The 20,841-nt window shown below is 33.4% G+C and overlaps 1 long non-coding RNA gene across 1 annotated transcript in view; it reads left to right on the top strand.

Moving 5' to 3' along the window:
* The window catches only part of LOC126962340 (uncharacterized), a 188,147-nt gene that overhangs the window by 20,252 nt on the left and 147,054 nt on the right, over positions 1 to 20,841 (top strand). Inside the window, exon 4 of the long non-coding RNA XR_007728656.1 lies at positions 17,592 to 17,717. This is a non-coding gene — a long non-coding RNA (uncharacterized LOC126962340). The remainder of the gene's footprint in view (positions 1 to 17,591; positions 17,718 to 20,841) is intronic.

Below are 20,841 nucleotides of genomic sequence, written 5' to 3'. Positions count from 1 at the left end.
TCTCATCATTTAGCTTTCAATTATAAGTGAGAAAATGCAGTATTTGATTTTCTGTTCCTGGATTAGTTAGCTAAGGATAATGGCCTCAAGCTCCATCCATGTCCCTGCAAAGGACATGATCTTGTTCTTTTTCATGGCTGCGTAGTATTCCAAGGTGTATATGTACAACACTTTCCTTATCCTGTCTATCACTGATGGGCATTTATGTCAATTCCATGTCCTTGCTATTGTGAATAGTGCTGCAGTGAACATACACATGCATGTGTCTTTATATTAAAATAATTTATATTCCTTTGGGTATATATCCAGTAATGAGACTACTGGATTAAATGGGATTTCTGTATTTAGTACTTTGAGGAATTGCCACACTGTCTTCTACAACTAATTTATACTCCCATCAACAGTGTATAAGTTTTCCTTTTTCTCTATAACCTTGACAGCATTTGTTATTTTTTGAATTTTTAATAGTAACCATTCTGACCGGTGTTATATGGTATTTCATTGTGGTTTTGATTTGCATATCTCTAATCATCAGTGATGTTGAGCTTTTTTTCATGTGATTGTTGGCCATGTGTATTTCTTCTTTCGATAACTGTCTGTTCATTTCCCCTGCCCACTTTTATTATTTTTGTTTTTGTTTTTGACAGAGTCTCACTCTGTCACCCAGGTTGGAATGCAGTGGCATGATCTGGGCTCACTGCAGCCTCTACCTCCCGAGCTCAAGCAATTCTCCCACCTCAGCTTCTCAAGTAGCTGGGATCACAGGCGCACACCACTATGCCCGGCTAAGTTTTTATATTGTTTTGGTAGACATGGGGTTTCGCCAGGTTGCCCAGGCTGGTCTTGGACCTGAGTTCAGGTGTCCAACAGTGCTGGGATTACAGGCATGAACCACCATGCCCAGCCTTTTTGTCCACTTTTTAATAGGGTTGTTGGGTTTTTTTTCTTTTAAATTCGTTAAAGTTCCTTATAGATGCTAGATATTGGACCTGTGTTGGATGCACAGTTTGCAAAAATTTTTTCCCCATTCTGTCAGTTGTCTGTATACTGTTGATGGTTTCTTTTGCTGTGCAGAAGCTCTTTAGTTTAGTTAGATCCCATTCGTTAATTTTTGCTTCTGTTGGAATTACTTTTGTTGTCTTCATCATAAAATCTTTGCTTGTGCTTATGTCCTGATTGGTATTGCCTAGGTTATCTTCTATGTTTTTATAGTTCGGGATTTTACATTTAAGTCTTTAATCCATCTTGAGTTAATTTTTGTATATGGTGTAAAGAAGGAGTCCAGTTTCAATCTTCTGCATATAGCTACCCAGTTAGCCCAGCACCATTTATTGAATAGAAAATCTTTTTCTCATTGCTTTTATCAGCTTTGTTGAAAATCAAATAGTTGTAGGCATATGGTCTTATTTCTGGGTTCTCTGTTATGTTCCACTGGTCTATGTGTTTGTTTTTGTACCAGGACCATGCTGTCTTGGATACTGTAGCCCTGTAGTATAGTTTAAAATCAGGTAACATGATGTCTCCAGCTTTGCTCTTTTTGCTTAGGATTGCCTTCACTATTCAGACTATTTTTTGGTTCCATATGAATTTTAAAATAGCTTTTTCTAGTTTGTAAAGAATGTCAATGGTAGTTTAATAGAAATAATATTGACTCTATAAGTTTCTTTGGGCATAATGGCCATTTTAATGATATTGATTCTTCTTTTCTATGAGCATGGAATGTTTTTCTATTTGTTTCTGTCGTATCTGATTTCTTTGGGAAGTGATTCTCCTTGTACACATCTGTCACCTCCCTAGTTGGCTGTATTCCTAGGCATATTATTCTTTTCATGGCAACTGTGAATGTGATTGTATTCCTGATTTGGCTCTCAGCTTGAATATTATTGGTATATAGTTAATGCTAACGATTTTTGCACATGGATTTTGTATCCTGACACTTTGATGAAGTTGCTTATCAGCTTAAGGAGCTTTTGGGCTAAGACACTGGATTTTTCTAGACATAGGATCACATAATCTGCAAACAGGGAGAGTTTGACTTCCTTTCTTCCTATTTGGATGCCATTTATATTTTTCTTTTGTCTGATTGCTCTTGCCAGACCTTCCAATTCTATGTTGGATAGGAGTGGTGAGAGAGGGCATCCTTTTCTTGTGCCACTTTTCAAGGGAAATGCTTCAAGCTTTTAACCAGTCAGCATGATGCTGGCTGTGGGTTTGTCATATATAACTCTTATTATTTTGAAGTATGTTCCTTCAATACCTAATTTATTGAAAGTTTTTAACATGAAATGACATTGAATTTTATCAAAAAGCCTTGTCTGCATCTATTGAGATAATCCTGTGTGATATTTCCCTATTTGATGAATCATTTTATCATTATACAGTGTCCCTCTTTGCCTTTTTTTACTGTTGTTGTTTAAAGTCTGTTTTGTCTAATATAAGAATAGCTACTCCTGCTCACTTTTGGTTTCCATTTGCGTGGAATATCTTTTACCACCTCTTTACTTTAAGTTTATGTGAGTCCTTATGTATTAGGTGAGTCTCTTGAAGACAGCAGATACATGGTTGGTGGATTTTTATTCATTCTGCCACTCTGTATCTTGTAAGTGGAGCATTTAGGCCATTTACATTCAATGTTAGTATTGAGATGTGAGGTACTGTTCTCTTCATCATGTTAGTTGTTGCCTAAAAACTTTGTCCCCCCCCCCCTTGTGCTATTGTTTTACAGACCCTGTTAGATTTATGCTTTAAGGAGGTTCTGTTTTGGTATATTTCAAGGTTTTCTTTCAAGATTTAGAACTCCTTTTAGCATGTGTTGTAGTGCTGGTTTGGTAGTGCCAAATTCTCTCAGCATTTGTTTGTCTGAAAAATACTTTATCTCTCCTTCATTTATGAAGCTTAGTTTTGCTGGATTAAAAATTCTTGGCTGACAATTATTTGTTTAAGAAGGATAAAGATAGGACCCCAATGTCTTCTGGCTTATAAGGTTTCTGCTGATAAATCAGATGTTAATCTGATAGGTTTTTCCTTACAGGTTACCTGATGCTTTGTCTCACAGTTGTTAAGATTCTTTTCTTTGACTTTAGATAACCCAATGACTATGTGTCTAGTAATGATCTTTTTGCAATGAATTTTAGGAATTCTTTGAGCTTATTGTATTTGGATGTCTAGATCTCTAGCAAGGCCAGGAAATTTTCCTCAGTTATTCTCGCAAACAAGTTTTCCAAACTTTTAGATTTCTCTTCTCCCTCAGGAACACCAATTATTCTTTAACATAATCCCAGATTTCTTGTAGGCTTTATGCATTCTTTAAAATTCTTTTTTCTTTACTTGGCAATTCAGATATTTCTTCTTAGTTTGCATCCATTGCTGGGGAACTAGTATGATCTTTTGGAGGTGTTATAGAGCCCTGTTTTGTCACATTATCAGAATGATTTTTCTGGTTCTTTTACATTTGGGTAGACTATTTCTTAAAATTAGAACTACATTTTAATACTAAGTCTGTTGCTACTGATTGGCAAGCTATCTTGATGATATTTAAACTCTACCTTGGCATAGGTTTATGTCTTAGTTCTCTATTTAGTTGCATTGGTTTCTTTCTATATTCCTGTTTCACTATCACACTGCATTAATTAGTGTACCACTATAATTAACATTATATTGTGTAATGTAATCTTCTCTAATTGTTATTCAACTACAGAATGTGCAACCTTGAAAATTTAAGTTGAAACTTAGGTCCTTTTGGGAAATGATTAAAACATGAGAATTCCAAAAACTATGAAAACCCTGGAAGACAACTGAGGCAATACCACACTGGACATAAGCAGGGGCAAAGTGGTTTTTTGAGATGGAATCTACTCCTGGTAAAGATATTGGAAACATGGATGACACAACCAAAAACAATTCAGAATGTTATGGAAACTTAGTTGATAGAGTAATTGCATTGTTTAAGAGTATTGACTGCAGTTTTAAATGTTTTCCTGTGGGTAAAATACTATCAGACAACATCACATGCTACAGAGAAATATTTTATGAAAGGAATAGTCAAGATGCAACAAACATTACTTTCGTCTTATTTTAAGAAACTGCCACAGCCACCCGCCCTTCAGGAACCAGTACCCTGATTAGTCAGCAGTCACCAGCATGGAGGCAAGACCTCCCACCAGCAAAAAGATTATGACTCCCTGAAGGTTCAGATGATTGTTAGCATTTTTAGTAATTAAGTATTTTTAAATTATGATATGTACATTGTTCTTTTTAGACATTATGTTTTTACTACTTAATAAACTACAGTGTAGTGTGAAGATAACTTCAATTCACTGAGAAACAAAATTTCTGTGTGTCTCACTTTATTGCAATATTTGCTTTATCGTGATGGCCTGGAATGGAACGTGCAATTTCTCCAAAGTGTGCCTGTATACTCAGAAATAGGATTGCTGGACCCTATAATAGTTCTATTTTTAACAATTTGGGAAATGTTTATATGATTTTCTATAATGGCTGCACCATTTTACACTCTAATCAACAGTGTACAAGTGTTCCTTTTTCTTCATATCATCATCAACTTTTTTTATCTTTAGACTTTCTTAAGTCTAAAGGTGTAAGGTGATATTTCCTTGTGGCTTTGATTTGCATTTCCCTGGTGAGTTGTCTGTCAAGCATGTTTTCATATACCTGTTGGTCATGGGTATGTCTTCTTTGGAAAACTATCTATCCAGGTCCTTTGCTCATGTTTTAATCTGTCTAAAATATTTATCCATTCTTAAGCATCCTTCTCAAGTACACTTCCTCTTTAAAGGTCATCTCACTACCTAATATTACTCTATCACTCATTTGTGTTTCCATAATGTATTTACCTCCATAACTTGTGTTTTCTATTTTGTTTTGTATATAAGTCTGTGTCCATGCTAGATAGACTCTTGAAGGTAAGACTCATGGTCATACCCCTCAAAACTCATTCTGAAAAAAGACGAGTAATAAGTCTTGTTATTTATCTTTGTATCTCACTTCCTTACACCTAGCATAACGAAGGGCCTCAGAAAATGTTGATTGATTTAAATGATTTAATTTTAGATATTTGGAAGAAATTTCTATACCCTTGCAAAGAGAGCAAGAGCAAGAGAGTGCATATAACCTTAAGCTATAAATGACAACCAAGTGACTGGAGATTTTCAGAGTAAATGACCATTAATCTTGATTTCTTTTGAGCATATTTCATTTTCATGCTTTCTCTTTCCTCTTTCCTTGGTGTTTACTTTTCAAACCATATCAAATACCACATACTGAGGATGGAGTTGAGTTTTCTGTATTTGACTATTTTATTAGACATCTTAGAGAATAAATTCAGTACAATATCATGTCTTACATTGGAACCGAGGTCTTTTGAGGAGGCAAATGGCTAATGGAATTTCTAAATAACCATGGGTTTGTTGTGGCCTTTTTCTTTTCTAAAATCGAGATAGCTGTCTATCTCAGTTTTAACTCACACAATTTGCAACTTGTAGGTAATTTATTAGTGACAGATTTAGTTATAGATCAACTAAAAATATTGAGTGTTTGGTTTGGGGACATTCTAATGGAGCTGGTCTATTATGTTTCATTTTGATGAAGATATTAGACTCAATAAAGTTTCCTCCAGCTACATCTGTTAAGTTCCTTTTAACAGGAAAATCTTTCATTGGTATTTTAAAGTTTTTATAGTTTTCTTTGTGTGTTTGGAAAGTGTTCAAAACATTCTAACACTAACAAAAAATTACGCAGTTACGCAATAATTCCAGGAATATTAGTTTGTCTTGTTCCAAATGTACTATTTTCATCCTCCTTTTAACTAATCTTAAATGTATTCAGCCCTTTTCCTTAATAAATTTTGATTTTTTAAATCAGTCAGATATGAATTGTTATCATATCAAGACTTCCAGCTAGCCAAAAACAATGACGTCTAGGTCTCTATCTTCAATTATTTTCCCCAGAAATATAGAACAATGAGGAGAAAAAAAAATAAAACTAAAGGAAAACCTCAGCATAAATTCAAGACAAGAAATGCCAAAATGTCAAATTACCTGAAAGTACAAAAGGAGAAAAAAATGCCAAGTTATGGCACGTGATCTCTAGTGCTCCTACTCTATGAGGCAAAGGCAGGTAAGAAAAATGCATGGAATGGAGAAAAATGCAACAAACAACAGGGTCTAATTTTAATGTAAAATCACAGTCAGAAAGAATAATTTGTCCTAAGTCTAAAAATACTATAGAAGTTTCAAGGAAGACCAGAGAATAGATAAAGGGAATGGACTTACTAGTGTATTTTATTTGAATAAAACTTTGTAGCCTCTGGAAGAGGAAAAAAATGAAAAAGGAGAATTAGAAACAACTTTTGGCAACTAGGTGGTTAAGGGAAAAGTTTATGGTGCTAAAGACAAAATGTAACTAAAAATTCAAGAGACATGACTTCTCTATCCACCATAAAAACTAACAAACAAACAAACAATTTAGCATATGTCTTGATTTTGCTTTGTTTACAGAGTAATGACTTTCCAAAAGAGACTACACTAAAATAAAAATGTATTAAGTGACACTGAGGAAAGACAAGAATCAATCAAGCTAAAAAAATAAAATAAAGACATAAAAAAGTTCAAAAAGAAAGTAATAAACATGAAAGACAATAATCACATTTTTATTGAAAAAAATAGAAAGTATACTTAAAACTTTAATACAATAAACTGTCAGAGTTAAAATATTTTTATCTACATATTTGAAAGGTTCATCAGGTACTTGGAAAAATAAAACCAAAATGAAAACAGAAATATGTGCTAGTAAAAATATTAGTTTAATAAAATATTTGATATTATTTCAGGCCAAAAAAAATCAAATAATGTCAAAAACAACAGGAAAAAACTTGAAATATCAAAGGACTAATGAAAAACAATATGCACAATAAGATAGCAAGTGGAGAGTATTTTTAACTCAATAATAGTAGATCTGAATAAAGTAATTTATATGCAGTTATACTTTCAGTCAAATATCAAGGTTATTGTGAGGGAAAAAAGCAGTTTTCAGAATACTTAGAGAATTCCACTTCATCTATGTACCTATCTTAAGGTAGGTACTAAAGAATGAGATTCATCACCCATAAGATGACTGAAAAAAATCTGGAAATAGGATGGTGGTAAGTGGGTATATATGACTAATCAAAATTGGGACAAAGATGGAATTTGTTGGTTCTGACCAATCTTACATAAATATAGCAACAAAATAATGACAAAAAGGAATTACAACACATAAAATAAAATAAATATCAATTAGTCCATACTTATATAAATAATCAAATGAATATATAAATAAATAGATATAAGAATAAATAAATGAATCATAGCAAGAAATAGTTATTCCTCAAAGTAGACTTCCAATTCATAAATGTAGAAGAATTGATGGAAAGAGAAAATCACCATCAAACAGATACCACAGTAATAATATTCCAGGCAGAAATAATGAATGGAATCTAACATTAATGAGTACAGAAATGTTGAAAAACAGGATATTTGCATCACCTTAAAATATCTCCACATAAAATATTTATTAAATACAAAGGAAAAAATAGTAGCATTATAATGAAGAATCATGTAACTCCCGAATCAATATACTTCAAAAGAAACCATGTGACTTCTTTGGTTATGTTTTTCTAAAAATGCATAACATTAGTTTAGCCATCAAACATCAAAATATCAAACTGAAATTGAAAGACATTCTACAAAATAATTTGCCAGTTATTTTTTAAAAGTATCAAGGCCATGAAAGATAAAACAAGACTGAGAAACTACAAAGGACTGAAGAAGACTAAGAAGTCATGATGATACAATACATTATAAGAGCCTGAATAGGATCTAAGTCCAACAGTATAACAGTAGTGGAACAACTGGCAAAATTCAGATAATGTCCACAGGTTAGTTAATAGTATTCTGTCCGTGTTAATTTCTAAGTTTTGATAATTATCTATGTCATGATATGTGATGTTTTAAAAGTAATGAACTGGCTGAAGAATACATGGGGATTCTATACTATTTCAAAAATTTTCAGTAGGTATTAATTATTTCAAAACAAAAAGTTCTAGATTTGCTATTTCCTAATGACTAATAATGTTGAGCATCTTTACATATATTTATTGAACGTTTGTATATCTTCTCCAGAGAATGTCTATTTAAATCCTTTGCCCCATTTTAAAATAGGATTGTTTACCTTTTTATCTATATCTTAATAAGAAATGGTTTTTTTGTTTGTTTGTTTTAGTGTGGCAATACCATTGAAGAGCATTTCACTATTAGGTAATTTTCACTTTAAAATTTTTCATTATAATATTTTCACTATGCAAATGTCATTGAATTTTCCACTGCAGATAGATAAAATGTAGTTTTACCAACAAAATTCCTTGAAGCTGTTATGAAAATCCCTCTAAACATTCTACCCATCTGAAAAATAGGCACATGATTCAAAAGGTTGAAATAGCAACAGTAGTAGAAAATCTATGTAGGAGAACACTGCTCGGATATATCATTCCTGTGAAGATATCTAGAATTTGGGACCTTGTTTAAGGTTCTTCTGCAAAGCTAAAATTCTCCTAAATGTTTGTAAAGAGGATGGAAGGACCTAACCTGACCTATTCTCTCTTCTGGTCCTGAAAGACAAAAACTGGACTACATCTATATGACTATAATAGAGAAGAATGTTTCTGTGTTCCAGCAAAGTATCTAGAAAAGTCGATCAGAAGATAGCATGGTTACTTGTTTACCAATTCTTACTAATTGAAGTCATGCTTCCTTCCTTGTGAAGTTACTAAAGATGGTTAGGAGTTACAACAAGCACATTCAAGAAAACATAGTATATATTTTATTCATTAGCACCAACCTGGGAAAGAAAAGGGAATTTCTTACCTGTAACTAAATTAGTCATATATCCTGGTTTATAACTGTATGCCCAATATTATATCGGATGATCCCTTCTTTCTCTCAAAATTATCTAAATTTGAACAATAAATAATATGGTTACACTACCCATATATTAATATAATAATAAATAAGATGTTATTATATGTTCTTCTGGATTATTTTTTTCTTCAGGTAGGTCAGCCACTTTTCACTTTATCTGGAGCTTAGTGAGTTTGGATTAAAGTTAATCAGCATGAATTGTTAACCAATATGACAGAAAAGCTTTTTGCCAGGAATAACTATTTGCCTGAAAAATAGGTGTTTTTCTTCTTTTCTCTCCATGATGTAACATCTAACCCATAGTTTGTTCCCACATATCAGAAAGCATTGTTGGTTCCATCAACAGAATAGGACACTGAAAAATTTAGGTAGTCAATGTATCCATGAGAAACACTGGAGTACAAAAAGGCTGAAGTAGACTTGGAATATTGGTCATAGCTAAGGTGACCCTAAAGTGCCAAGAAAGAGGAAACTCAACAACCATATTAGGAAAAGCAGTCTATCTGGGATGCTTCCCCTGCTGCTGGATGGTATTTGGTACAGGACATTCTTACTGACTTGGGGAATGTGTCCTTTATATTTGCCCACCTACAAAGATTCATAGTCATTGTGGAGTCTTTCTTTTTCTTCCTTTCTTTCTTTCTTTCTTTCTTTCTTTCTTTCTTTCTTTCTTTCTTTCTTTCTTTCTTTCTTTCTTTCTTTCTTTCTTTTTCATTCTTTCTTTCTCTCTCTTTCTTCTTTCTTTCTTTCTTTTCTTTCTCTCTTTCCTTTCTTTTTCTTTCTTTCTCTCTTTCTATCCTTCCTTCCTTCCTTTCTCTTTCTTTCTCTTCCTTCCTTCCTTCTTCCTTCCTTCTTTCTCTCTCTCCCCCACCTCCCTCCCTCTCTCTTTCTCTCTTTCTTTTATTCTTTCTTTCCTCTCTCTCCTTCCTTCCTTCCTTCCTTCCTTCCTTCCTTCCTTCCTTCCTCCCTCCCTCCCTCCCTCTCTCTCTCCTTCTCTTCCTTTCTTTTCCTTTCCTTTCCTTTCCTTTCCTTTCCTTTCCCTTCCTTTCCTTTCCTTTCCTTTCCCTTCCTTTCCTTTCCTTTCCTTTCTTTTCCTTTCCTTTCCTTTTTCACTCTGCCTGGATGAGCAGACTTTTGAAGGACTTTTCCAAAAAAAAATCAGTCAGCAGAACTGGAATAACTACCTATAACTACCTAATTCTTCAAATGTGCAGACATCAATGTATAGCTACAAGGATCAAGAACAATCAAGGAAACATGCCATGACCAAAGGGATAAAATAACATGCCAGTGACCAGCATGAAAGAAATTAAGATATATGAACTGTTTGACAATCCATTATAACTATTTTAAGAAGGCTTAATGGACTTCAATAAAAGTCAGAGAAAAGATTTAACAAAATAAGGAAACAACAAGTGACCTGAATGAGAAATATGGAAAACATCCCAAACCTGGAGGAAGATGTAAATATCTAGGTACAGGAAAGTTAAAGTTAATAAAACAGATTCAATCCAAATAAAACTAAACTGAGTCAAACTGACAAAAACCAAAGAGAGAATACTGAAAGCAACAAGATAAAAGAAGCAAATAATATATATCAGAGTTCCAGCAATGCAGATGCAGCTAGAGGACATTAGCTTAAGTGAACTCATGCGGAAACAGAAAACCAATTATCTTATATTCTCATTTATAAGTAGGAGTTAAGTTTTGAGTACGTTTTGGCATAAAGACAGGAATAATAGACGCTAGGGATTCCAAAAGGCGGAAGGGGAAAGGGTTGAAAAACCTCCTGTTGGGAGGTTCAGTATCTGGGTGATAGGCTCAATAGAAGCCCAAACCTCAGCATCACACAATATACTCTTGTAACAATCCTGCACATGTACCTAGGCTGTACAGCACAAAAAGAGATACGATCCACTTGTGGAAGACAGAGAAGGCAGTGAACACAGAACTTTGCTTTAGACTCCAATAAAAGTTGAATTAAAAAAAAATAAGAAAAGGACCTGAATAGAACTTTCTCAAAAGAAGACATACAATGAACAGTGGGTATATGGAAAAGTAGTCAACATTACTAATTTTAAAAATGCAAATTAGAACCACAACGAAGTAGTACCTCATACTTGTTAAAAAGGCTATTTGTCAAAAAGAGAAAAGGTGACAATGGCTCATGAAGATGTGGAGTAAAGGGAACCCATGTACACTATTGGTGGGAATGTAAATTAGTAAAACTATTATGAAAAATAGTTTGGAGTTTCCTTGAAAAATTAAAAAGTTAACAAAACATTTGATCCTGAAATCTCACTATTCAATATATATCCAAAGGAAATAAAATCAGGACATCAAAGAGATATCTGCATTTCTGTGTTTATTGCAACACTGTTGAAAATAGTCAAGATATGGAATTAACTTGCTTTCATCAACAGATGAATGGATAAATAATATATGGCTTATCTAAAAAGTTGAATACTATTCAGTCATAAAATGCTACTACATGGGTAAAAATGGAGGACATTATTTAAGTGAAAGAAGCCAGGTACAGAAAGACAAATATTGCCTAATCTCACTTCTACGTGGAATCTTCAAAGGTTGGTCTCACAGAAGTAGAGAGTAGGGCTAGGCACAGTGGCTCATGCCTGTAATCCCAGCACTTTGGGAAGCTGAAGCAGGAAGATCACTTGAGCCCAGGAGTTCAAGACCAGCCTGGGCAATATAGCAAGAACCCTTCTCTAGAAGAGAAGAAGAAAAGAGCAGGAGAAGGAGAAGAAAATAGTGAATTGAATAATAGTGGTTACCATGGGGCCGTGGAAGTTGTGAAGGGGTTGGGAGATGTTAGTTGGTCAGTAGATGGGAGGAATATATTCAAGAGATTCATTGTATAGCATGACCACTAGAATTAATGATGATAAATTGTACTCCTAAAAATGCTAAGAGAGTGGATATTAAATTTGCTCACCGTAACAATGATAACTATGTGAGGTAATTTATATATTAATTAGCTAGATTTAACCATTCCACAATCTATATGTACTTCCAAACATTGTGTTTGCATGATAAATATATACAATTTTATCTATCAATTGAAAATATAATTTTAAAAAGAAAATGTTCTTCCAAAGGCCCCAAATCTTATAGAAACTAAAGCAGATTTGTGGCAGCTTGAGAGTATGTGTCTGGGTTGGGACATAGAGAGTCACTGGTAATGGGTGTAAGATTTTTATCTGCTGTGTTCTAAAATAGATTGCAGTGATTATTGTAAATCTCTGTGAATACACTAGAAGTCCTTGAACTATACTTTTTAAATGAGAAAATGTTATGAGATATAAATTATACCTCAATAAAGCTATTAAGAATATATCATGGCCAGGTGTGGTGGCTCACGCCTGTAATCCCAGCACTTTGGGAGGATGAGGTGGGTGGATCATGAGGTCAGGAGATAGAGACCATCCTGGCCAACATGGTGAAACCCCGTTTCAACTAAAAATACAAAAATTAGCTGGGCATGGCAATGTGTGCCTGTAATCCCAGCTACTCAGGAGGCTGAGGCAGGAGAATCACTTCAACTCGGGAGGCAGAGGTTGCAGTGAGCCAAGATCATGCTACTGCACTCCAGCCTAGCAACAAAGCTAGACTCCATCTCAAAAGAGAAATATATATACATATATACACACACACATACATATTGAGATGTTGCTATTGAACATACTTTGCACCACTACCATTGCACAGAATCATAACCATGCCTAAACTGTACAACAATGTACTATATATAATTTACAAGCATTCATGTGATTAAAAAGCATAAAAATTTGTAAACTTAATGTAGGTTTTAAAAGTCACGGTGGCATACAATGGATGTGTAACAATTCTTTGCTACCATTTAGGTGAATATTTCAGTTGATTACACCTTTGTGTTTGGTGATTTTGTAATTTTTCTCAATAAAATAGAACCCATTCAACACTGAATATACATAGCTAGCCTCTAATACATAGATTAGCCATTCATTTTGTATCTTTGGTTTCATTGTAGGTAATTTCCTGTCTATAAGAGTGTAGAAAATCAACACTCAATTTTAATCTTGTTGCAAACTTCAAATAATGGTGGAAGATAGAATCTTTAAGAAAACATATCAATATTAAAATGTAAAATAGTCTGAGTTGAATTGTGGCTCAGCAGGATTACCAAACTTAAAATTTGTCGATTTATATCTGCTCTGCTAAAAATGTCAATGTTAAGTTTGTAAAATTTGAGAGTAGAACAATAAGAGGTAATGTTACATGTCCTAAGCGCCTTCTGAAAAAAATGCATACTCTTCACTTTTACCCTGTAGTCTGTGATTAGCATATCTGTCTGTAATAATCAGAGCCATTTGTTTCAAAGGCAACAATGCTGACTGTGGTGGACATGTGCCAGTCTGCAGAGATTTTAGTCATACTCCATCCATATAGTGTGTAAGATAATACATAGTTACTATTCAGGAGCCATTTGGATGAAGAAATAAGTTGCTTGAAGAAAATAAAGTCATAAAGTTCACTTCTAAATTGTAAAATAATAATTGAAGGCTTGCCCTTGCATTTGAAAATATTAACATATTATTTAAGTCATCTACATGCCAGATAAAAATATACCACAAGCCTCCAGAAAAACTGAGCAAGTATTTAGAAAATGGAAGCAACAGCTTACAAGATATCATTTTAATGGGTTTATAAAAGCTCACGTCTCTGAGAGACTTTTTTTGCTCAAGAAAATGTCATGGAGATGTATGTCTCAAACAGTGTTTATGAACAGTATAGTTATTCATAGTTTTCTTTACACAATTCCTATGGTCTGTGTGTCAAACCGCCTGCATGCATTTATGATGGCTTCCTGCCATATGAAATCTGGCTGACTTAATCTATATGAACTTGTGTTATGCATAGAGCTTTCATACACCAACTCACTCAGAAGTATCCTTGATGTAAAATAATTTTTATGTAGTTATTCAATTAAAGTTTGTAAAAAGAAAATGTAGATGCTTTTAAATCAGGCATAGGTTGAAAGTAAGCTCATATCTGTGATTATCTCATTAAGCTGCTTGTCCTATTGATAGAATTGAGAAATTGAATTATGAAAATTTTTTAAAAATATAAAATATGTTTATTTGAGTGGAAATGTATTGATAATCCATCCTAAGTAAAACAGAAAATAAGAGACAGAAACAGCTTGAACCCAGGAGGTGGAGGTTGCAGTGAGCCGAGATCGGGCCACTGTACTCCACCCTGGGAGATAGAGCAAGACTCTCTCTCAAAAAAAAAAAAAAAAAAAAAAAAAAAAAAAAAAAAAAAAAAAAAAAAAAAGACAGAAACAATGCAGCAGAGAAAACAGTCTAGCATTTTTATGGGTAGGATGTACTTCCAGAGAGTATTATTTGAATAACTTTTCTCTCTGACATTAAGTTGTATAGCTTAATACAGATATGTAAAGTCTGTATGTATTTATCTACAGATATGTAAAGTCATTGTCACAAGCCTAACACACAGTGAGCTCTGTCTAAATGTTTTTATGTTAATTACTAATGAAGTTCGCACCTAAGAAAGGCATTTTTTCAAAAAAAAGAGTTTTGCCTTTGAGTCCTTTCATTTCTCTTATCAGTTTTCTCTCTTCTCTTCCTTATCCCTCAATCAATTTCTCTTGACAATTTCACGCTGATTTCAAGATCTTGTTGTCAGTCCCCTTTCATCCAGTAAGATTCTTTCCTAAGAAGCTTCCTCATATTGAATATGTCTTATAAATGTATATTACATAAAGTACCATGCCTGATGGTGCCTCACCATTCTTATATTATTTTAACAACTGTCAAGATTTTTGAAGTAGAAGACATATCCTTACATTCACATTTACAACTTTCATGTAATTATGCTTGTCAGAGATTTAACAGAGTTGACTACCTGTTTCTTCCTATTACACACCTTTTTTTTTTTTTTTTTTTTTTTATCTTCACTGGTCACTCCTCTTTAGTTCCCATAGTTTGTTCTTCCTACTTGAGTGAATGTTTAAATGATGGACTTCTTCAGGTCCTGGTGCTGAATTTTTCTCTATTCTCTTTCTTTAGTCCCTTCTAGGAACTTTCATTTCCAAACCGAAATTTCTAATCTATCCTAGATAACCCTGACCTCAAGCCTTCCACTGCAAATTTAGCATAACTAAAATAAAAAATTTATTCCTGCAAACTTCCCCTTGCTCAGTTGTCACATCTTTGCCCATAGAACATTTTAAAAAATGTTACCTTAAAATTAAAATTTTAAAAAGTTAGAATTTTTAAAATGATAACTTTCACCCAAATTCTTGCTAATAAAGTATCTTGACATAATTCCTGCTTCCCTCTTTTTCAATGACTCTTACAAATGTACCTAGACAATCCATTACTGCTTTTCTAACTTAATATGTTGAATTATGATAACTGATTTAATCCACTTCAAATTTCTTTGACTTCATTTTTTTCCTTTCATATATTCCTTATAGCTAGAGATAACCATATAATTCATATGTGAACAAAGAGACTTAAGCACAAGCCAACTGACTCATACTGACATACTGCTCATTTAAATTAAATTAAATTGTTTAGCAGTACTAAACAAAAATTGTTATTATGTAATGGTTTGGTTAGTTATTATACTGAAATCAAACAATTTCATGATCTTATAAGATATCTATTATTATTCTTATGATTCTCAGTACTATTTCTTCTTTAGTAGTACTTCTGTTTAATATCTTAATAGTGTAAAAATGTCAGTTAAACTGTTGCTAACAATTTACTTTCTTTGGGGAAATGAAGTGATACCCAGATAAATACATTTAAAAGATGTAGTTGAAAGGAAAGAAAATCATTTTAAAAGAATAGTCTTCAGTGCAATAAAGGTAAATTCAGTTGAAAGGAAAGAAAATCGTTTTAAAGGAATAGTCTTCAGTGCAATAAAGGTAAATTCAGTTATAGCTAGCATTATTTCTAATATTGTACCATATGGAATCTATCATTCTGAAATACGCATATATTCAAAAAGTTATTGATTATCTGTTATGTTCCAAGCACTATTCCTGGCACTTGGGATGTAGCCATAACAAAATACAAAAAAAGTCACTGCCTTTATGGAACTTACATTCTAGAGAATGAGACAGACAACACTTCAGTATGTAATATGAAAAGTGGTGATAAGTGAGATGAAGAAGAGCACAAAATCAGAGATGGAGAGTGATAGTCCAGTTTGAGTGAGTAGTATTTTGTATTCCACACAGAACAAATGAGTAAAAAGTCCTTTAAAGTTGGAGCATGTTCTGTGTATTTAAAAACGAAAACAAGGAGGTTGATATAGGTAATGAAAAGTATTTTGTAGGCAGAGTAAAAGGACATGAGTTTAGAGAGATAAGAGAGGATCTAGCTCACGTAGTGCCTTGAAGGACATGGTAACAACTTTGTATTTTAGCCTTAATAAGACGGAAATGCACTGGAGGGTTTTGAGTCTAGAAGTGAAGTGACGTAATTCAGGGAATTACTCTGAAAGGGAAAACTATAGAAATAATTTCTCTATGGAAGATAGAGACCCTTTAAATACTGGTAGGAAAAAGGAAAGAGATTTCTCAGTCAACACAGGGAATATTGAGTGTTTGTAATACAGTGGTCTTCTATTTAATCTCAGGAAAACTCAAGAATATACAAATAAGAGGAAAAGGAATATATTTTACTATAAATAAAGGTGGCAGTTATTATCAATATTGTTAGTAATCTGTCTTCTTTCGCTTTTGTAATTTCAGTGATCATACAATTGCAACATTTTACCTATATAATGAGTGATGAATCAGTGAGTCTTTTTGCGTGTGTGTGTTATATTACAGTAACAATTAGCCTCACATTTTCATTGGCTTATAAAATAGCAAAGTTTATTTCTTACATATATGGCAGATTCTGTAGATTGGTTACAGGTCTGATTTGCTCAAATCAAGCCACCTAGACATGATCCATGCTGATCATGTAGCATAAGTAAAGTGAAAGGCAAATCACAGAAACATCATGGCTCTTAATACTGCCACTTGGATATTGTGTGTGTTAAAAATAATCAGTGCTGTGAAGAAAAGTCATCGTGGAGACAAAGGATCTTTCATCAAGACAATCTTTACTTTCTGCAGAAAGGGTGCTCCTCACAGATGGAACAATGGCAAGAGCACACTTGAACAAAGGAAAAGCAGACATATTTATCCCTTACGCATTTGGGTTGTCCTTACTGCTGTGTCCTGCCTCCATTGGCTGGAGCTGGACCTCACGGTCTTAAAAACCTGATTTGCTAACAACCTAAAACATTTCTAAATAAGTAAGTGCAACGGAGAACAAAGAAGGAGAGGAAGTTGCTTATGAAAGTTTTAAGGAAGCAATAACAATTCCAAATAAGGAAGGGGCATAAGCTGTGAGCTAAGACTTGCCTGGGCCTGTCCAGACATGCCTGAGTAAGCCAAAGCAACTAACTGGGCTAAAGTGTAAGAACTAATAGTTGGTAGGAGGCTTTAGAGTAAGAAGTTATTATTTCTAGTGTCTATTACTTTATTTTTAAACCAAGACGAGATTTGAAGAGAAACTTTTATAATTTCTACAGCGTGTGACACATGTGCTCATGGATTATTGTCCGAAGCAAGTCATGTGATCAAGGCTAACATCAACTGGGTGAAGAGTTATATATTCCTTTCTGAAGAGGCACTACAAGTTACATGCCAACAGGCAGGTAAGATCCTCTCAAATGAATGGGACCATAAATATTTGACTAATAATACAAATATTTACTGGCTATTTTACAGTGATAATTACAAATATCACTTGCTAACTTTTCCCAGCTTGATATCCTGAAAGACGCATAGTTTCAATAGTAAATGGCAAATTTACCTTGATTGCACTGAAGGCTATTTCCTTAAACCTATTGTCTTTCCTTTCAGCTATTCCATGTATTCTTTCAGAAGTAAACATTGTTTTTACCCCTTTAAAAAGTCTCTACTTATAACATCTATTTAAGTTGGAATTTATCTAACATTGTCAGTTTGATATAGGTACAGAAATTTAATGAGAAAATGCGGTTCTATATTTAGAATATGGATTCTTCAAGATGTTTCTGACATGCATTTGTTTTAATTGAAACCTTAAAAAATTTATTTAGCTAACATTTTGTACCGTTCAACTTTTTAAAATGAAAGAACTAGTGTTTCTTGTAGAAGGGAAGAATGGAGATTAGCACCGAAGGAAAATTTGACTCCTTCTGTGTCACATTTGGTCTTGAAGGTTAAAGTCTGAATAAGAGAAACTATGTCCAAGAAGTGTATCTTATGAATAAGAAACTAATGCATCACATTTTCATGGAAATTATTTTTAAATAATCAGAGTTACTAAATTCAGTTTTTGTCTTTTTTTTTTTTTTTTTTTTTTTTTTCCCTAAGGCAAGCTCACAGCCCATACTTAAAGTTGTAAATATAAGCCTGAAAGTGTAAATTTCTAGGCAGGGCATGGCAAGGTAGATGAATGGATTCCATTAATGTCAGCGGAAGCAATGGAGTTAAATCCTTTTTTCGTTAGTCTCAAAAATGAAGCCCTAAGCGAGTTTCGCAAATGGCAAGAGTAATAACAGTTAAGGCATGAACCTTAGGCTCTTAGTGTTAATGCTCTAATTCATTAAACCAACGATTTTCCTGATGGAACTCAATTTCTAAATGGTTTCTAAGCCAAAATGCCTGGCATAATTAAAACTTAAATTTTGGTTATTTTCTTCACTCTTCCCCATTTTTTTAATTCTTAAAAAATACTTTGTATCAAATACAACTCTTCAAAATGTATGACAATTTTCTTATTTGATAATTTTAATTTCATGATTTACAAAATTAAGCTCACTAAATATGAAGAAAATTCACAACTGAATGTATTATAAATCCTAGGAAAACATTCACTAAGGATCAGCAAACTGTGGACTGCAGCCTATTTTTTAAAATAACGTTTATTTGTTTACATATTATCTATAGCTGCTATTTTTGTGCTACCACGACAGAGTTGAAGGAAAGGAAAAGAAAGGAAAGTAAAGGCTTCTTTCTCCATAGTACTCAGATGCCTGCCAAGATGCTGGAGCTATGTGGCATAGAAAGAATTAGGTAGTCATTTTTTTTTCTCCTCAGATTCTCTCCCTTTAGCACACACTGTTTAGCCCATAAAGTAGAACCATTTTCTTTGTGGAAGCATAGGGAAAACATCTGCCTTCTCTCTAGATCTAGCCCAAGGCTTGGTCCCTTCAGACCCTCTTGGCCTTGAGGGCACCCTGTGATTGACAAGTGGGAAGAAAGTCAGAATTCTCTTTGTGGCTGCAATAGAAAGATCTTCTTCTGAACAATGAATTCCACTATTTATATGTGAATATAGAGAAATTCAGGGCTAGCTTCATGGATATATGACCTGTGTACTTATACAGAGTCCCATGCTTAGAAGAGTCCAATGTTTGGTTTAATATTCTGCTATCACTGTCTCGAAATAGGCCCAATAAATTAGGTAGGTATCCTAGGTAGGGTATGAGAAGTCAAACTCTCCTGTTACATTCAACCAGAAATAATGTCATATTTAGATGTTTATGTGTTTCTGTGTACACTTCTTAATTGTTGCATTTATCAGTTGGGAAAAAAAAAAAAAAAACTGGTGTAATATTGCCCACAAAGAATCTTTGTTTAATGTTAGTCAAATTATCATTTATGTTTTCCCCACCCGGAATGGGTTACCCGGAAATCTCACATTTAGTACTTTGCTTAAGCAGATTATTAAATGTCTGTCCATGAATAACTTCTCATAGACTTGCACAACCACAACGCATCTTTAGAAGCAAAACCCCAGTTTATGTGTGAACAATGATTTGGTCACAAATCCAAGTGTAACAATATTTGGACTATGAATATTGGTGGCACATAATAGTAAATACATCAATTTATTTACATTAAATAAATTAGTTTCAGAAAAGACACAATCTAAAAATCCATTTTCATGTAGGAGGGAGTTTGTATAAAAATATATTATTCGGCTCCTATTAAGAATAACTAATATTATTCTGTAATTATAATTTTACCATGCACCTTTGTTAATAAAACAGCTACCTGAAATGGATATTTTAACCACCGTATCTGCTTATTCTGGCCTTAAATACTATTTTGGATTAACTAATTCATACACTTTTACATTCCTAAACAAGATTGCTAATCAAAGTCCAATCAAATTTTTAAATTCCTAATCACAAAATGCATCTATTTTCAGTAAATTCACAAATTAAGCAGAAAAAAATGTATAAACCTAATAAATTGGACTTTTAAATAGTAGTGATTTTTTTCGATCTTCCATTTTTCTTTCATTTTGTTTACAATGACTGAAATTATTTACTATTTAAATACCTATATTAGTTAAAGTTAAGATGTTGTAGTAAGATGTTGTATATTTTGGATGTATATTACTCCAAAATATAATGGCTTAAATAAATCATAAATACAGTTATCTCTCATGAGACAGAGCTGAGTGGTACAAAACAGAACAGCTCTGCTCTATAAGGCCATTCAAAGACTTGTATTTCTTTGATTTTCTTACTATGCCATTTCAGAGTTGTCCTTGTCTCAATGGTTGAAGCTAGCCACTGCTATATCCAGTCTGCCAGTGGGAAGAAGAAAAGAGGAAACCTAAGGCAAAAGGCTTCATTTTATTTATTTATTTATTTACTTACTTACTTATTTATTGAGACAGGGTCTTGCTCTGTCACCCAGGCCAGAATGCAGCGGCATAATCGTAGTTTACTGCATCTCCAAACTCCTTGGTACAAGCAATTTTTCTGTGTCAGCCCCCTG

This window comes from Macaca thibetana, chromosome 9 (assembly GCF_024542745.1).
Source record: "Macaca thibetana thibetana isolate TM-01 chromosome 9, ASM2454274v1, whole genome shotgun sequence".
Classification (NCBI taxonomy): Eukaryota; Metazoa; Chordata; class Mammalia; order Primates; family Cercopithecidae; genus Macaca; species Macaca thibetana.
The sequence above is the reverse complement of the archived record's forward strand: the minus strand, read 5'-3'. Positions and strand labels throughout refer to the sequence as shown.